At 34.5% G+C, this 19,989-nt stretch overlaps 1 long non-coding RNA gene across 2 annotated transcripts in view; it reads left to right on the top strand.

Annotated features, from left to right (window-relative positions):
• Window positions 1–413: 413 nt before the first annotated feature.
• LOC120753072 (uncharacterized) overlaps window positions 414–19,989 on the top strand; it is a 59,459-nt gene continuing 39,883 nt past the window's right edge. For both annotated transcript variants that reach the window (XR_005700950.1, XR_005700949.2), the window contains exon 1: window positions 414–501. This is a non-coding gene — a long non-coding RNA (uncharacterized LOC120753072). The remainder of the gene's footprint in view (window positions 502–19,989) is intronic.

The following is a 19,989-nucleotide window of genomic DNA, read 5'->3' on the forward strand; positions in this document are numbered from 1 at the left end:
TTCTGTTAAAGCCAATGACTTAAAGGAATCCCAACTCTTGTGAGAACACACAGATAGTTTGTTGCATTCATCTGGGTTTTTGAGATAAGAAATAATGAGACATGCTCCAGACAGCGACTCCTTCCACCCTGTGAAAACTCAAAAGTAGTTTTCTGTCACAATTTATATTTCAGGAGGGAACTCCTTGCAGAAACCTGGGGATGAAGAAGAGCATCCAACCATTCTAAGGTTAGCAGAAAGACATAAAAGAGGGCAGCTGCCCTAATCGTCTCCAAAGCAACCAAGCAGAAAAGTTTTAACATCCAGGCCCCTTTTTTCTCTCTTTCTCCTTCTCTGAAAGCAGTACAAATGGGAGTAAAACAGCCTGAGGGAAGAGATACGTTGGTGGAATATATAAAGTTGCTGGGGCTGGGTGTGGAGGGGACCGTAGAACTACGTGAAGTGTCCCACTAAATTCTGGGAAGTGTTAGACGTGTGGCTGTCATATCTAATAAAATTAAGGTAAATATATGGTTTCTCTCCTGTTTGAAAGTAACTGTTGTTTAAAATGTTAGTTTTAAGTAATATTTAGATAAACTTAGAGCCAACCTTGTAATGCTGAAGTTAAAAATTATGTTTGCTTTGTGAACATATGAGGTTGGGAGAATAGTAATGAATAGACTAGCAAAATAAGAAAACCTTAAATATATGCATCCTAGTTTCTCCCCATGTTCTGTCAAGGGAATTTTGAGGCTTGGTTATGACAGTCATGCATAGCAAGATTGTTGAGTTCTGTTAGTGAAAATGGCTGCATGTCACATAGTTATCATATATCTATGTTTATCTACATTTTCTTCTTTTCCCCACTGAAAATTCTTATATAGATTGAATTTGAAAACTGTGAGCACATATCCTGGGATATCTAAGCAAGCTGAAGTCATTCAGGGAGTGTTTTATCTATGCCTGAGATTATATGAACAGATCAGCAGAAAAGGGCTATGTGCAATGACTTAGCTGTACCTTGGACAAAGCAAACTCACTAAATACATACTGCACATTTCAGGCAGATTTCAGTCTTTGAGTTGCTGCAAAAAGAATGAGAACTCTGTTTTTTTCCCCCTGCATGGATGTATTGAAATAGATGTACAGTCCTGAATTTATTTTACTTTTTGCTTTTAACTAAATATTTCAGTCATATTCTTTTTTGTCCATCCTCTGTGAAGAAATACGAGAGGAATAAGAAGGACGCATCAGTCTAAGAAGACTTGGGAGATAAGGTTTTATTCTTAGCCCCACTATACAGTCGATTGAAATACATCTCTTTCTACAGCATTTTGAGACCCTAGGGCTAAAAATGCTTTGCTAATGAGGCTTTATATTATCATTATTGTTGTTCATATTTAAACTTTTTTCACTATTTTATGACTGTAATTAAGAGAAAAGTAAAGGAAAGGGTGTATTGGAGTGACTCCAAAGAATTCCTTTTCAGTAGTGTTTCAAGTTTGTTACTTCTTTACGGAAAATTTTGTTATTTTCATTCAGACTACAATCAACTATCCAACATCAGAAAAGAAAATTCAGTTAAATATCCGTTCAACTCTTTATTAGCCATAATACCTGACTTTGTGTTGTTCCAAATAATTTCCTTTCTTTTCATTTCCTATATTTTTACTCTATGGAAGTGCAATAAGGTCAGAATGTAAGAACTTTCAGTCTTTTATGGACTATATTTAGAGGCTTGCTGTACTCTCCAGAAATGCAATTGGTATTCGAGAGGTTTTTTTTTTTTCCCTTAGTAGGCTGTGAGCTGAAAAGGACACTCCATTTTACCTAAATAGTCTAGCTGACAAATTATGCTCTTTAATACTACTTAGGAAACTGTCTTTTACATTAACTAAACATCATCCTCCTCCTCTGCCCTACTTGACATTTAAAGCTTAAGCAACTGCAACCTTCTTCGAGTAAGTTTTCCTTCGATACAAATTAAAATGACTTGGCGTTGAACAAAATCATCCAGTATCAAACACTGCACTCCTCAGGGATTTCTTTAATACTGTTCATGTATAAATAGAGGAATTCAATTAAAAAATAACCTGAGGTGCTATGCAAACTTGCAATATCAGCAGAATGCAATGTAACTTGTCAGAGACTTCACCTCATGAGTTGTATATTTATACACACACATACATGTACATATAGGCACACATACATGGGGCTAGAATGTTCCTAAACAAAGAATATCTTCTGCTGTCATGATTTGGGATGGTTTTATTTTAAATTGAATTATCTCTTGCTTCATTTGTCTTGTTAGACTTACTATAATGAGCTTCCTCAACAGCAGCATCCTGGATTTTTAAGATCTGTAGGATACAGTTACAGTACCTTGCAAAGTAAATGGTGTGAATTAAACTCCACAGATTTTACTCAGGCTCATCTCCATAAATTCAGTTTTACCATCTACAAATCTTAAAGAGTTTAATTTGGTACTTGAAACTACCACTGAATAGATGACATCTGCAGATTCCCCCTATCTTGCCAACTTTAATTAAAGTCAAAACTGATCTCATTTGAACTCTTTTTTTTTTTTTTTTTTTGGAGGGCAACAGGAATAGCTAGATTGATTTAGTCACAACCATGCCAAGAGAAAATGGAATCATCTTCTGAAGCAGGTTGGAACATAATTATGATTAGATTGTTTGAGCTCACTTGAAACCATCTCTGGGCACATTCAGAAGATGACGTATGGCAAAGATGGCTTTTTTCTTAATACACAGCTGTATGTTAAGTTTAAATTAAACATTTGTTGGGCTCTGTTTTTTTATTATTTTCATATTCAGTTTGAATGTCCTATTTTTAAAATAGCTTGGTAATATTAATTAAATTATTAATTGTGCTTATATAACATAACATCCAAAACTATTCAGTTGTACATTGAAAACGTACTTACAGGGGCAGCAGATAATTGTAGTGCTTGCATATCCTCCCAGTTCCAGTATTAGTGGTTATCATTTAGTGCCTCAGGTGGAAGAGCATGGTGTCAGTGATTTTACATACACGTGATTGAAATACTGAAAAGTTAGACCTCAAATATGTTTACTTTCTGTTGTCCTGGAATTTTAAAAACTGGGCTAACTTTTTATTTTTCTGGTGATGAAAATGAGTAAATGACAAATGCACCTATCCAGATTTATTTATTTTTTAATACCAGTTACACCTTTTCCTATAGGTTAAGCATTTCTTTGCTTTTGTGAGTAAACACAAACATTTCTGGAAATGGGTTGATAGAATTATTGACATTTTCTTGTAAATACAGAAGTATTTCTTTATGGAGAATTTAGCTGAGGATGTTTCAATTCACAGCCTATCTTTTAATGTTCTAAGCAGCCATACTTCCAACAGATGTGTTGAGTATACTTATTCTTATAAGTAGTTTAAACAAAGGACAAACAAATCTGGCTTCCTGGATCTGATGTGCATTGCATGCATAGGAACAAGTGAAAGTCCTGCAAGAGATTAAAGTTTAAAATATTTTTTCATAGACCAGAAATTATTTATAGAATCACAGAATCACAGAATGTTTTGGGTTGGAAGCGACCTTAAAGGTTATCTAGTTCCAACCTCCCCACCATAGGCAGAGACTCCTTACACCAGATCAGGTTGCTAAAAGCCCCATCCAACCTGGTCTTCAAAACTTCCAGGGACAACCACAACTTCTCTGGGAAAACTGTTTCAGTTCCTCACCACTCTAATGGAACATTGATCCTAAAAATTGATCCTAAAAAACCCTACAAAAACCATACCTGCACAAGAACATAAACTATTAATATAATTGTTTATTTTTTTTAACCTGTAAGAATACTCTATTTGTAAAGATGCTGTCAAGTCCTAAAAGAATATTAGAGAAACACCTAGGTTGGTTACTGATATGGTATACACAGTTTGGCAGTTACAGGATTCATTCAGAGAAGTACTTAAGCACATGCCTAGCTTCGAACACTGCTAAAATCTCATCAACTTTAATGAAATTTAATTGCAGATGGGGGCACTCTCAAAGAATAAGATAATTTCCTGTAAATAATTCCTTTCAGAGGGATTGCTATATAAAAAAAGCTTTAATTGTAAATTTCCAGCTATTGTAATATTTCTGCCTAAGTGATTTTGCTAATTTAAAAGAAATTTTATCTGGCTTCCTTTAGGAGTAGCAAAAGTAGTGAGTGTTTATTTTATTCTTTAATGCAGATGAATGGAAAGAAGCAGTAAATATGAAGCATAGCTGATTACTTTTATCCTTGGTGCAACCTGTTGGCTTCAGGGTAATGTTGCTAGAGATGAATTTGGTCTTCTGTTGGAAGACTATTTGTTCTGACTGCATGTGACAGCATAATTTAGTAAAAACATATTAAACACACCATTTAGGCACCTCAGTTCTAGCATTTTTGAGATCCATAGGAAAGATGTTCAAGCACATATGGTAATTTGTTCTCTGGAATTAATGGTCTGGTTTGATTGTTGTCTAAAAGATTAAAAATAAATAGGAAGTTTTTGAATCAGGAATTTCAGAGGAAAAATGTGAGAGCTGATAAGCACACTTAATATACTATCTAGATGGACCATTAGTTTGATCTGGCATGTCAGTTCTTATGTACCTGAAAATAACTTTTCAGTACACAAATGCCAAAAGGAATTTAATCTCAAGCAGAGATTAGAACAAGTTAATTTTATTTTAAATTATTTTCATTTGTAAACGTTGAAAAATAGAATGATCAATTTTAGCAGAGTGCATACATCTCAAATGCATAAATCTAATACATTTAAGAAAACAGAAATTAATTCAGCCTCCTACTTTTCTGGTGTATTGGGAATTCAGGTCTTCCTAGAGTCAAACCAACAGCTGCTGATGATTTTGAAAAGTAATGCGGAGTCCAGCTATATTTGAAGTTTAGCTTATTTTATTTACTATACTTCCATATCAAAGTGCATGAGTGTTCTGTTTTCAAAACATCATTTTTTGTGACCCAAGGGGGGCAACTACTGAACCATTAAAGAATATAATTCATGGAATTGATGCTTTTGTTAAAGATCTTTGAAATTCTGAGTTTTTAAAATTGGAAATATACTGAATGATAAAACATCCTTATAAATGAGGAAAGTTCAAGATTGATGATCTTTTAAGATGTACTTGAATACTCAAGAAATTTGAGAGCTTTACTGGTCATATATTTGCTACTTGCATGTGAATTTTAGACATATTGCACAGTTTATACAACTGCAAATTGAATTAAGTGTAAATTCAAAATAGATAAAGTATTGCACAAAGGCTAATTTTATTGCATAGCAACATCTGCTTTAGATTTAAAGATCAGTTAACAAAGGAACCAGTTGATAGGTTGATTTTGTTTGACATCTGAATGAAGCTGGACTACTATGCCTCTGTATCATTTGTTTCTTACACATTCAACTTCTTTGAAAGTTAAGATGGAGAAACAGTGCTTTTTATCTTAAATTATTATTCATTTTTTGACAAAAATTTAGTCAAGGGCAGGGTATGAAAGAAAGAAGACAGCTATCATAAACTTGTTCTTGGATATTAATGTGTAACAAAATCACAAGATCTCACACTTCCCTTTCCCCATTGAAGAGCTCTGACTTCTGTTGTTAAATCTGCAAGTTACCTTAGAAGGTAAATGAGCTACTTTTTTTTTTTTTTTTTTTTTTTTTTTTTTTTTTTTTTTTTTTTTTTTTTACTTTTCTCATGGTAAATTCCAGCTATACCTTTGAATGACTGTAACCACCTGTTTTCCTACACCTGCTTCAATTGCTAAACCATATGTTGCAGTCACAGATTAGAACTCCTATATATATGATGTACTTTCTGATAAATTCTTCATAGGCTTCCTAGTCTCTGTGATTAAAATTAATTTGAAAGCACTGATTTGCTGAAAATCAGGGCTGAAAATGGTTTCTCAATATTACCTCTGTTCCTTAGTCAAGGAGTTTTACTGGTTGCTGGAACATAAAAAAAATCCACATAGAATTATCAGCATATTGCTATCAGATATTAGCATTATCTTTTCAAAATTAACTCCACTGTGATTAATGACAAGGAAACAGAAGATAAAATAACTTGCTGTAACACAAGAATATTTACAAACAGTCATTTTTATAGTGGTATTTCCTAGACTAAGTGTTTATATGTTCAAGTAGAAAATTTCTTAAAATTACTTTATGTTAGGAAATTTAGATAGTTGGAAAATTCCTCTCCTGGTGTAAATGAAACCTTTAAAAATTCCTTTTAGATGAAGATATAACAACTTGTACATTGAATATACAAAAGTGTGTAAGTGCTCCACCCACTGGTATGGACACCTGCAAGTTCATAAACTTTTAAAATATTATATGCTTGGATATTAAGCTATAGCATAGCTTTCATTCTCTTGGCAATACTGTGAAACCTCATCCAAACTATACTGTCTCTTAAACTGGTCCCTGAACAGGAAAACTTCCATACCCATGCAAGATGAATGCTGCTAGTAGATAATAAAACCATTTCTCATTAGATTAGTAGACTGTGTTTCAGATCCATTCTTTGGACTTTTAATCTCTTCCTACAACAAAATGTGGATCCCTTTGCCTCCCATTGGCATGTATCTTCACCAACTTGCACCATATTGATTTGGAAAGGAAAAGAAACATAAACATGCTTTCTGAAGCCACTTCCCTGTGCTGGAGATTGAGATGGTCTTATGATAGCCCTTTATGCCTCACTGACTTTAATCTACTCTAAAATGTTTGGAAGAAGTGGAATTGCTTGTAAAATGATTTGTTATGGCATGGACTTTATGCTTCACTTTTACCCATCATAATGAACTAGAAATATATATTTATTACGCTATGCAGGAGTAGTGAATCATCATGGGTGATGCAGAGCTGAATGTTTAATTAATGTCATGGATAAACCAGAGTAATATTATGCTCTTTGCCTACTGTTGTTGAAAGAGCAGCAGCTGCCAATGTAAAAAGTCAATTATGTTTGTAGTAGCTTGTACTGGTGGGAAATAAAGGCAGCTGGAGGTGGTATGCATTTCCTCTTTGTTTCTTTACTTTCTTCGCTCCTCTTGTGCTTGTCTTTTTCTTCCCCATTTTTGTTTACCATATATTCAGTTCACTGATTACTTATACAGAAGGAAAGTTGTAGTACTAGAAATAAACCACTGCTTGCTTTCTTCTTTCCCCCCTTCCTTTTCTTTGGGTTTCTTATGTCCCATTCATCTTCATAGTCTTTGCTTTAAATGCAGTTAATAGAAATTGCAGTGTGTGAAAACAAGACTATCAGGAAAAGCTAATGCTTCAAGCTATGACTATTGTAGCTTAAAAGCAATGCTCTTAAACACAAAGCTGAAGGAACAAACCCTACAAATTTTCAGTGTCTATAAAGTTAATTTTAGCTTAACTTGCTCATTGCTATATCAGAAGTTTGGTTTATTATCTGTCCAATAATGTTGAAGAGAACTTCATACTAAAAGTTAAAATTCCTTGTGTTGTGCAAAATAGAGCGTCCACAGAGTAAACTGAGAAATATTCATCCTGATTTAGGCCAAGAATTTTGTATTTAAAAGATGTGCTGTCAGTACTATTTTAACACTATTTGGAAGTTAAAAAAAACCTCTTTGCAATACTTATCTGTTGGATGTTTCAGGATATGAGATGGAGTAACTTTTCCTCATTTTATTTTGGTATTGTTTTCCCCTTGCCATAAGAGGTGGATGGATTCTAGTTTCCTGATGGTACCTCTGGCAGTAGGGATCTAATATTAGCTGAAACCACCTCATCATCTTTACCTATCATCTGACAGACTTTTGGATGTATAGGTCACGTCTAGGCACAGGGAGAACTGGTTTTAGTCACTCATACCAGCACTGGGCTGGTTGACTCAGAGATTGCTTTCTGCTCCTTCCTCTTTTTTTTTTACTGAAATGCCTAGTGGTTTTTAATTATTTTTTAATTTTTATTCATTTATTTTTAATTTAATATAGGTCTTGGAGTTTCTTGTCATTCCACTTTAAATTTAGACCTTTCTTCTCAGAAACATAAGAATATGGCTCGAAACATAAGAATATGGCTCAGTTCTCTGAGTCATAATTAGTGAGTTCAGTGCTCACTTTAATACTTTAATGAAGATAAATCAATTGAAACTGATGGAACTTGGGTTATCATCCATGGCTTTTCAATACGAATATTTCATGTTTTATTTTACTGTGTGATTGTCTTGATCTCTAATGCCACAGACTTGCTGAGATGTTTTGATACAGCTTAGTCTTTCCATATTTCCTCCAAAGTCATGTTCTTGTGTTTTCCTCCATATGCATATTAAAATAGCAAAATGCCTTCCTCTATCTACTTAGTGACAATTTGTACAATGGAGAAAAAGACAGCAAGCCTTTTAATTGGTAGTTCATGTATGAAAACAAGCAATTAGTTTCTGACACATAAGATATGACAGAGAGATTTATTCAAAGAAGTTAAGCTGGAGCAAAGTTATGGAATCTGGTTATGGAATGTATAAACAAGAGTTCAGCATCACAACCTTGGTGCCTTGTTGCCACAAAACATGAGGCTAGAGCAGTCCTTGAAATGAAACAGAAAATGTAACTCATCTAGGAAATTAAATTGTGTTAGGTAAATAGGAATATGATGGGCAGTGACTAAAAACCCTGACTAAGCATAAAAATCTTACCTTCTAAGAGCTTACTACTCTGACGATACATGTGCAGACATTTCTATTCTATTCATCCTATGCTTCAGAGAGGAAAAATTTATGTACTTGACTAAACTATGCTACTAGGATTCAATCCATGCTTTAACTCTGCCATAGGAAAAACCCAGTAGGACTCTTGTTTGCCCACCATGATTTTTCCTCTTAAGGACTTGACTAACATGCACCTGTTCTTACATATGTGCTCTCTTTTGAACAGGACTAATAAGCAAACCTTAAACAGAATTTGGAGGATAAACTAAACATCAAGGTGAAACCTGGAATGCTCCAACATTACAAAAAATAAAAGCAAAAGGAATCACATCTTGATTTTTTTCTCACCAACAGTAATGAAGTAGCCTTAAACCAAGGTCCTCAAGAGTGCATATAGTCATTCACCATCAGCCACACAAGGTGGAGATCTGAGACTTTTTTATCTTTTTTTCCCTCTTTAAAAAACCCATATTAGTGACCACACTGTCATCACAGGACTCAAATAGTGATTTAAGGAAAAAATAGGACATAGTATTGGTAGATAAGTATAGTTCTCTCCACATGCTTTGCTTTCTCAGCTTCTAAAATCAAAGTATGATTATAAAGTTTCTACTGCCAGGAGGGTCATCCAGAATAACTCTCCCTGAGTTTAAGTGAAAGAAAATGTACCTGTTTTTTCTTTTATATTGTTTTTTAGGGGAAGAAGAGGAAATTGCTATATGTCCAAGGTTTGACAGGAGTGTTTTTCCAATCAGAGAGAAGCATACATTTATTTTGCTACTAGAATACAATTGTATTCCAGTAAACACCATGGTGACAAAAGCCCAGGGTACTAAGCCACAGGGTTTATAGGTTAAACAGTCTCACATTAGGTTAAACTCAAAGCTGGTGCAAGATATTCAGTGGGAAGGTTGAACAAAGGTCCTCAAAGTTATAACCATTGAATCTGGTTAGTGATATAGTGATTAATTAGATGTCACTCAAATAGTGATATGTCAATAACAGCTTGCTGGGCACCAGTAACAGGTATCATTAAGTAAAATTTAGTGTGAGCTCTAAACCCTCCTACTGTTACTACTTTTCTTAGTAAAGCTTAGAAGCCCTTAACAATAGCAGAGCCGCTTGGCTTTTGCTCAAATTCACACACATAAAAAGATCATTCATTGTCACCAGTTCAAAGCCACCTAGAAGAGGCAGAAAAAGAGAAAGACAGAGAAGTGAAGCAGCTAAGCTAATAAACGAGGCTGTCCAGGGAAGTTTGGGAATATGTTAGCCTGAATGTTTCCTTGTGGTTTCCTTGGAGGCCTGGGGAACTTCACTTGCTACAACTCTGTCTTGATTCCTTTGTGTTGTAGAAATCTTAAAAAGCAGGAGCAATGTCCTAACAATGGAGGCAAGGTGTTGTAGGGGCATAAAATTTTTCTTTAATTCTAGCCTGGAATGACTTTTAGCTGCTGTCAAAATTCAGTAAAATGAATGATAGACAGGGAAAAGTTTCTGTGATTTCCTCTAAGTACTTCAGGCATGCTAATATACCTTATGAAATCTAATTTTATTTACTGCTCTTTATTAAATATATATTTGTGTTCATCCAGAAGAAGGAAAGTCAAAAGCAGAATTCAATTGTAACTAGATTTTGTAATTTCTGTTTGATTTGGGGGCTAGCATTGAGGAGCCTAGGCCACTTCAATTTCAGTAAGGTTTAAGCTCCTAACTGTATCTGTGAAGTGGGGTCTTGGTATGTTTTCACTTTAAATATTTCATGGAAAAAATAAGTTTCACTCTGAGATAAGAAGTGGGTTATCTCTTTACAAAACAAGTTTAGAAATTCTGTACATGTGGAGGTAGTTAGAATACAGATTCTGTAAATTCCTGAACCTGGAAACCTAAGGCTGCAAGATCCAAGATACTTTTTCTATTAAACCATTTGTCCTGGTTTTACTGGGGTGTAATCATCACAACTTGCTGAATGCAAAATGACTTTTCCTCACTGGGAGCTCAGCTTGTTCTAGTTTAGTAAATCCTACTAATTTGTTTTAAATAACAAAACTCAATCAAATATAAAACTTGAATAAGAACATCTAGAGATTTAAACCTCTCTGTTTAACAATATTTTTAAAGGTAGACACAAAAATGACTACATGTATTCCTGCCTTTAAATGCATGTATCTACCTTTGCAAAATTATTCCAATAATTGTTAAATGAACTAAGGATCTCCATTCATCATCTGTCTTGCCACAGAATATTTTGAATCATAATTCTTTCTGCTGTTGTAGCTCAAGCAGACACATTTTCTTTTACTTGTTCTTTAATGCAAGTCCATAAATATTACTCCAAAAGGATGGTTTTTGAGGAGTTAAAAGAACCAAGGGTATGATTAAAATTCTGCCTTAGTGGTTATCTGTGGTATATGCTTACCTAGAGGCTGTCTCTCACTGCTGTAATGCTTGGAGAAAATTATTTCCTGAATAAGCCTGAAACAAAATGGCTATTCAAGAAGTATAATGAAGCAGTGCAACAGCTAGTATTCTTTTGTTATGACATTATGGTAGGTTTTGTTCTCTCTCCCAGTGTTCTAATAAAAGAGTTCCAAAAATCACCAAAACAATATATTTCTCTGAGAGTTAGTTTTTGATTTCTCTTCCCCATGAGATCCTGGATTACAATGACACCAGTGATCTGAAGTAAAATGTCTGACCTGGAAGGTGATACTACAATTCAAAAGATACTACGAGTCAAATACACTCCTTTCTTCAGTGTTGATCTCATGAATCAGATTTTCTGTCAAATAATGTGTCTTGATACAATAATACGAGAAATCATGTCAATATCTTCAGAAACAAAAATAACATTATTTAAGACTGTTCTCTAGAATAAAAGCTATATATTGGAAGTTGCAACTAAACACACTGCTCTACAGAATTAAGTTACTGGGAAATCTCCCTAGGAAAATGAAACAATTTTTTCTTCTGTTTGTGAAAAAATTTCTGATAAAAATAGGAAACTCTGCTGAATCTGCAGTCCTGTATTCTGGCAATTTATAAATAGCAATCCTATGTTCGTACTCAAATAAGCATATATGGGATTTGGCTAACAGTTCTGACCTACCTGAACGACACAGTTTAGATCACATTTGATTTTAACGGAAGCGTGATACTCGCACATAGTAAAAAAACCAAAACAAACCCTCCCAGAAAAATGGTGAAAAGATCCTGAGTACTAAGAGTACAAGTCTTAAAGAGTGATAGGAAGAAAAATGAGGAGTTTAGTTTTGTTTCTTCTTGCTTCTTAAATTTTCTTTGAAGTTGCTAAGTATTTTTCCTGAATATTACACCATCATCTTGAGTGATTAATAGTTGTTAAGTTTCATGGGGGGAAAATATTGGATGTTAAAGGTTCCTTCATCTATCAGAGAAAATTGCAACAGGAACTAATGTCTGAATGTTAAAATCAAGTACATTCTGGTTAGAAATAAAGCATCTTTACTGTTGCCAGTGTTAACAGTTGAAATTGCTTATAGAGAGAAATGGTGCATTCTCCACCTCTTGGTATTTCCAGATCAGTGCTGTATGTTTATTTCTGAAAGGTATGATTCAGTCAAACCCATTTATTACTGACGTGACTATAGGAGTAATTGGGTATATTGTTTACCCTGAGATACGTGCAAAGGCAGACTAAATGCCTCAGTAATTCCTCTTGATCTTGAAGTATTTTATTAGACAAGTCTTTTCAAGTAGAATATAAATATTTTAAAAGTTGAGATTCTAGAGAAAACCATTTTATTTTTATTTTTGAAAGTATCAGCTTCTCCCCTGAGGCAACATTTTACCATAAACACACTGTACTGTATGTTGATAATGGTCTCTGGTTTTAGTTTTTCCCTTTAAAATTGGCTTCTAATAACCCTACGATAAAATAGGCAGTTTGATTAAATTCTGTCCACTTAAAATGATCTTGCTTTAGATGTTTAAATTATGTTTTTCAGGATCTTTTCACCTTTTGGATTACATGAATCTGAAACATCTCTGAGTCCCAAGCTGTCAGTGATATGGAAGGAATCCAATACAACATGATTTGTTTGGATCATTGCTTTAATGCAACTACAGAGGCACAAGGTTCACAAAATAGATGGAGAAAGCTCGTGTGTGTCTCAAGGCCATATAGACCATAGAGATCCTTGAAAGGTGCCTTTTGTTCCCTAAGAGTTTTCACTTAACGTTTTTGTTTATATTTCTACTGCATAATTTTTAGGGCCTTTGGAAAAGAGGGGCAGATTTTTTTTTTCAGAGAATCACAGGGTGGCTGAGGTTGGAAGGGACCTCTAGAAACCACCTGGTTCAAAACCCTGTTTAAAGAAGTGTCACCCACAGCAGGTTGCTCAGGGACAGGTCTAGTTGGGTTTTCAATATCTCTAGGGATGGAGAATCTTTGAATTCACAACTCTCAATATACTAAGACCAAAAGGTGATTAGATGACTAACTGAAATACCCCTGTGAAAAATAATAGAAGTACGATGATTGTTTCCAGTTTTCCCAATTCTTCTGCAGGAATCCCCAGCCATGCTTGTGATGCCACTGTGGCTCCCTGTCCCCAGACACAAGTTGCTCCTGGTCTGTGCACACAAGTCTGACATGACTGTGGCCACACAGACCCCACAAAGAGTGGTGCCTGTACTGACACCTACAAATGCACATACAGCCCTCACATAACCGTGAGTCTCACAGTCAGACTGAACCTGTTCTGCCTCCCTGTGATCAGGAGACACAAAACTGCTCACTAGCTATGTGCTCAGATGGAACTGGTCTTGTCATGTTTCCTCTATTTTCACATGTTTGTTCCTCCCAGTTCACCTTGGTTGCCCCTTCTCCCCATCTTTGGTCCTTACATTAGGCATACCATAAAAATTCTTGAACATTCCCACAATTAACTTGACACATCCCTTAATAATTATTGCACAATCCACAAACCCTCTTCACCACTCCATTTTGTGATAAATCCTGTACCCTTGGAGGTAATAATCTTCCTTTAGTCTGAAGGCCTTGGAGAGAGAGTTTCTGCTGCTGACTCATCTCAGTGGGATTCACACCAGGCACAATAATTTTATCTTGATAGCTTTAGAGGCAGCTGATTCAGTGTGCTCTAATTTTCACTGATTAGGTTTTCACTGATTGTGTTACTACGGGTCTTCCACTCATGACCGTTCCTTAGATCCTTGCTGGATCTATCTGTTCAATTTACTTACCCTTTCATCACAGACTCTACAGACAGCTTGCTTTTAAGTGAAGCAAATATGGAATTGTTAAAGAACTGAAGGAAAATTTCAGGTTTTTCTTCCACTAGCTTGCTTTACCTATTTAAGGAAGAAGTTACCCGGTTTGGAAACTGAAATAATAACGTATCCTTAGCTTTTCATGCAAACCCTAGGAAGGGTAGTATGGGAGTTCAGCTGCCTTCAGGTTTTCTCTAATCTGTACCGGAGAAGTAACATCTGATATTAAATTCATGTCTCAATGTTCAGTATTGCTGGATTTGTTCACTCAATTCCCTGATGGTCTTAAGTTGATCAGATATAGCACAGTTGCATTTCTGTTCACAAAGACCACCCCATAGAGCTCTATGTAGGCTTTCTGCAGCAGCGGAATGGCTGATATGTGATCTGGAATAATGTCTATATGGGAAAAAAGTTAGCTTTTCAAAATTTTTGAGTCCTTTTGAACAAAGTGAATTTTTCAAAGCTTTGTCTTGCACAACTGACTTATTTTACTCCCATCTTTGGAACCTTTCTACTTAATATCAAATTGACTGCTTCATGGAACTGTAGTGTAACCTGTAGCTCTGTAGAGTGAAAGTATATGGGTATAAGAAGTAGCTGCTCTTAGAGAGTGCAAGAAACTATAAAACCAGAACATTAAATGTAAGAAATTTGAATTTAAAGAGAAAAAAAAGTACTTCACCCTCTTTCCTTTAATTCTGAGAAAACATCTTCCTCAATCTCTCACTCAATATTTAGTGCCACATAGGTTGCAGATAAATTAATTCCTTCACTTCAAAGTAATAGGATGCTAAGCAGGACTTAAAAAGATGGTGTATGTTCTACTTTAGCCATTGAGTTGCCACTTACTTTTTTGGTTAAACACAAGCCAACAAATTTATTAAAGGCCATTCACTGATTAATTAATATCATCAATTTTTTATGCTCTTCAGAATCATGGCTCCTTAAATTGGTTGTGTTTATTCATTATGGGTTGTGGCTTCTGAAATGTGCCCTATTTGACCTTTATATTTGACGTTGGTAAAATATGACACATGGTTGCTGCTTATCCTGGACGTCCTACTTGGAAAATAAAGTAACCTCTGGTCATTAATTTTAGTTGCTATCTGATAGTAATGAAAATGTTAATAAGTAAATTTCAGTGGGTGAGTGGCTGAAATAAGCATAATTTTTAAAGTTAGAAAATGGTGATTAAAGAGACAACAGGATGACTCTCATTCTTTGCTGTTTTGAAATTCATCTAATTTCACTGACTTCAGACCATTTGTAATTGCTCATAGATGGTTTGATGTTTCATGAAGTTTGTAGTTAGATCACAGGACTGAAACACAGGGTTCTTCAGTGACTGTAAAACTTATGTTATAATTGTTGTGCTACACAGGCGGGAACAAATTACTGTGATGCTAATATATTTTGCTCACCAGTTTAACAGAGTTTAAGGCATTGAAAAATGGCTTATACTTTCACGTCTAGTATATATTCTATATTCTATATTCTATATTCTATATTCTATATTCTAGATTATCGATATATAATATATAATATATAATATATAATATATAATATATAATATATAATATATAATATATAATATATAATATATAATATATTATATATTATATATTATATATTATATATTATATATTATATATTATATATTATATATTATATATTATATATTATATATTATATATTATATATTATTAATATAAACTGCTTCAAATATGATGAAGTTTAAAGGATCCCTTTACTGCTTCAAATAATTCTCTTTGTTTAAGACAAACAGACAATAGCAAGCAAATACCTTTCTGATGCTCTATGTAAAGTCATATTCATTAAAAGGATAAGCTGTGATATGCATATATGCTCACAGTTAAAAGACTTTCTAGCTGGTATAGCACACTGCATTAAAGAGTCCATACAAGTTAAAAGAAAGTGATTATGGTTTTAAAACCTAGACAACTTTAATTTGTATCCTTATTATCACCATTAACTGTGTGGTAGCACTACTGTTTTCATGGGGACAGACAGAGCTCTGTTTTCTGTAAAGCCTTTCCCTGGTCTGCTGTATGTAGCAGAATGCTGCGTATATTCCTAATATTAGAAAGAGCTGCAGGAAAAAAGAGGCCACTTTGCCTTTCAGAAGTGAATGCTATTCTTCCTTTTGCTTCAGAACTCCTACATGATCCTGAAAAAGTATCTGCAAACACTGAAAGCTTAGTCATGTGAACAAGATTCACTGAGGATTGGAGAGCCACGTCCCTGGCATGAAGACTTTTGGTTACCCATTATCAGCATCACCAGCACATTGGTACAATAGGTGAAAATATGGTTTAACTTTATCTACTGTGTGTGCATCCTCTGTGTTTCTGTTCTGCAGCTAAAAGTTTTGCAATTCAAAAAAGTCTTTTGAATTTTATTGAACAGATTTTATCACTCTTGCTCCTCTTGAACTGCATGGAACATCCTTAAAGGGAATTTACAAAGCACCTTTATTGGATACGTGTTACAAATGGGAAACTGAAGGTCATGTGTGCTTTGTACTTAACCTTTCGTGACTCCTGGCAAATTAATACTTGAAGGAGAGCCCTGTTTTAGCTGACCAGTTCGTCCTTTTGTTGTGTTATCTTTGTGTGGCTTTTGAGACTTCTTTTCCTACTTGGATGTAAAATCCTCACTTTTGATGGTAGTCAAAAATTGTCTATTTGCTGGGTGGTGGTTACATGCAGTATATACCAGAAAATATTATGAAGTTAAACCAGGAAATATTACAAAGTTAAAACATGAAAACTTTAGAACAGCCTTAAGAGAACCAGGAAAACTTGAAAACATGTTACATTTTGAATCAGAAGACCTATTAGTTGCCCAGTGGGGGAACATACTTTTTAGCAGATCTGAATGTCTACAGTGGCTATAAAAAAACAGTTCTGAAATGACTGACACCTCATTTGCATATATTATGAAGATGCCTCTGACTGGTTAATGGTAAAAACTAATTTAGTTTTGCCAAGGCTTCAAATTTTTGGCTATTTCATAAAAGAATCAAGGTTAAACAACCCTGCTTAAGGAAGTGGAAACTGAAGGGTCATAAGTGGCAAATGTTTTGGTAATTTCCATTTTTGTGAGTTAGTATGTGAAAAGAAGGTTAGAGTTATCAGATAGAAACTCCAGGCAGTACAGAGACAGTTTTTTCAGAAAAAAAGCCTGAAATTCATGATAGGATTTTGTACCAAAATTACTAAGAGATTTATAAGTTATAGGATCACTTTTTCACTATCATAAAAAAATAAAAATACCCCAGCCTCATATTAAAGGAATGAGTATTCCTGAATTCAATTATTCATATTAAAATGAAAAAGAAGCATGAAATTCTTTTTGAGTGCATAGTATAGATGTAGTAAACCATTATTTAAAATGATCATTACATACTTTGTCTGTAGTGCTCATTTTTCTGATGGAACTGTAGCTGATGGCTTAAATGTTAAATTTGTTGTCATTAAGGAAAAATAATTTTCAAAGAAAGTATGATGTTCTTCTGTAGGAAACATGAAGAATTCTAGCTGTCTGTGCCACCAAAACATAACTTTATGAATTTATTTGAGTGGAACTAACAAATAGATTTTTCATTTAAAGTGCATCTGTGCTGAAACAATGGACTACCAAAGAAAATTTTAACAGTTAAACAATTAGCATTATAATAAAAATATTTATAATAATAATATCCTCATAATTTTCAAAGAAACTTGTTCTTATTTAAAATTGTTTATTTTCAAAATTATATTTTTTTAAAAATCTTTTTTTTTTTTTTTTTTTTTTTTACAATTTGAGCACAGGAACAGAGCTAAACTGTTCACATTTGAATGGCTAGCAACTATATTCTCCACTGATACATAAATACCTATATTTTCTTCTCTAAAAAGAAATTTAAGTATATAAATACCAGAAATGAGTGACTGCAAATATTCAAGCTTATAGTACTTGTGCACAAGGAAAGTACTAAAGGCTGTTTATTGGAATCTTCCTCCAATAACAGACCTATATATCTCATATCATGCTATATGGTTAAGTTGTATTACTTTTTTATGATTGGTCACTTTTCAATATGAGATGTTGGAATTCTGGAAACAGATTATAAGATTAGATTTAAGAAGCCAGAACCATCACAATGAACATTGCTAAAACTGCAGCTCCAAATTATTCTGGTAGCTGTCTGCCTTGGATACCAGAGGTGGTGACATTCTGCTGTTTGACATCTGCATCTCTCAGGGCTGCACAGTACACCTATTGTGTGCTGGCATGCCAACAGAAGGAACGCAGTAGTAAATAGTGCTTTACATGATTGTATGCAGCACTGTAAAGACTTCAGTGCAAAAGGCAGCTACGGAATTTCGAAGGGACATCATCTTGTCTATGCATTGTATATTTTTTGTTCCTCCTCCAGTCTACTTAAAAGTCGCAGAGATTTTGGCTTGTAGCTATGGGTTCTCAGCTAGCTCCTCTTGGAGCAGGTATTTCCCTGATGTACTTCTTGGCTTCCTTTCTAATTTTTGTGTGTGTGGCCAAATACACATAAAGATTTTACATAAATATTTGCAGGGTTCTGCTGGGGTTGCCTGGTCCCATTTCAGGCTTTCAAATCCTTTGCAGTGGTGATATCCTGAAGGATGGCAGCATAATAAGCATGTAGATATGTGAGTCAGACTCCCTCTCTGAAAATATGGGTTATGACAATTATTGTAGGAAAGGAGGTTGCCAGAGAAGCCTTGCTGGTAAGATTAATGGAAGTGCTGATGCTGGCTATGTTAGCATGACACCCCTTCACAAGATCAGTTATAGTAACACTGCAATTCACTTTTACACAGAAAAGCATGAAAACATATAAAATTAGCTGATTGGTCTATTTTTATATTTATATACTTCATCTCATATTTAATGGTAAGAATATCAAAAAACATAAGAAAATGCTTTATCTGTGGAACAGCTGATACATATTTATCGAATCCTCACATCCAAGTTACAAACTAAAGGATCCTTTTACTTTCTGTGCAGCACACAAGCTGTAGATTTCAAAGCTTACCAGTGTTGGAAGGCTGTGAAAGAGGCAAGTTTGTACTGAGAGTAAAATATATTTTATAGAGGTGGTGGTCGTGTCAGGTTGTGATCTCTTTGTATGCCAAGAGCTTTCTCAGTCTGAGACATTTAGACAACTATTTACCGCTAACTCCAAGTGATTTTCAGGGCCAATTAGGAGCCCTGACCAAGGTGTGTACAGAGCATGCTGAAACCATGGCAATGAGGTTCACACAGAACATGATGTGATGTCTGCTTTTTAGTGTTAGATATAAATTTCTAAGTGTTAATTTAGAAATCAAAATTCCCTAAATGCTCACTGATCTGGATGTAAATGGATATTGAGTCCTTCAGCCTGCGTACTCAAAGTGGCCAGATGTGGTACAAGCTGTGTCATTTTTACAGTTCCAAAAATTAAAGGAAATGATATCTTGCAGCTGCATAGCTGAAGAGTCACTGTTCTCAGTGAAGCCTTTATCTTGTCCTATACATCCAGCAAAATGATCTGTGAGCTTCACACAGAATTAACTTTTTTTTTTTTGTCAAATTCATAATTTTTGAAGAAAGCTTACTGTCTCATTTTCCAGCACTCTTCAGTAGAAGAGACTTTGCATAAATAAGATTAAAATAAAAATAGAGTTGCATTGTCCTAGTAGAACAGCCCAAAACCTCCAAAATTCTGGCTAAGCATCTTTGTCAAAAGACTAGCAGTAGCATTTGTATTGATGTTATGAAAATTTCACTACTTATTACTTTAGGTTAAACTACCAACTCCACATGAAACAACTGGATTTGATGAGCAGCCAATATTATTGCAAATTGTCATAACAGTTGACTCAAAATGAATGAAACCCTAGCCAGAGTTTTCTTACCAGGCTCAATAAGCCTGATGCACAAAATCAATCCAAAATGAGAGTTCA

The sequence above is a fragment of the Hirundo rustica genome, chromosome 5 (assembly GCF_015227805.2).
Source record: "Hirundo rustica isolate bHirRus1 chromosome 5, bHirRus1.pri.v3, whole genome shotgun sequence".
Taxonomy (NCBI): Eukaryota; Metazoa; Chordata; class Aves; order Passeriformes; family Hirundinidae; genus Hirundo; species Hirundo rustica.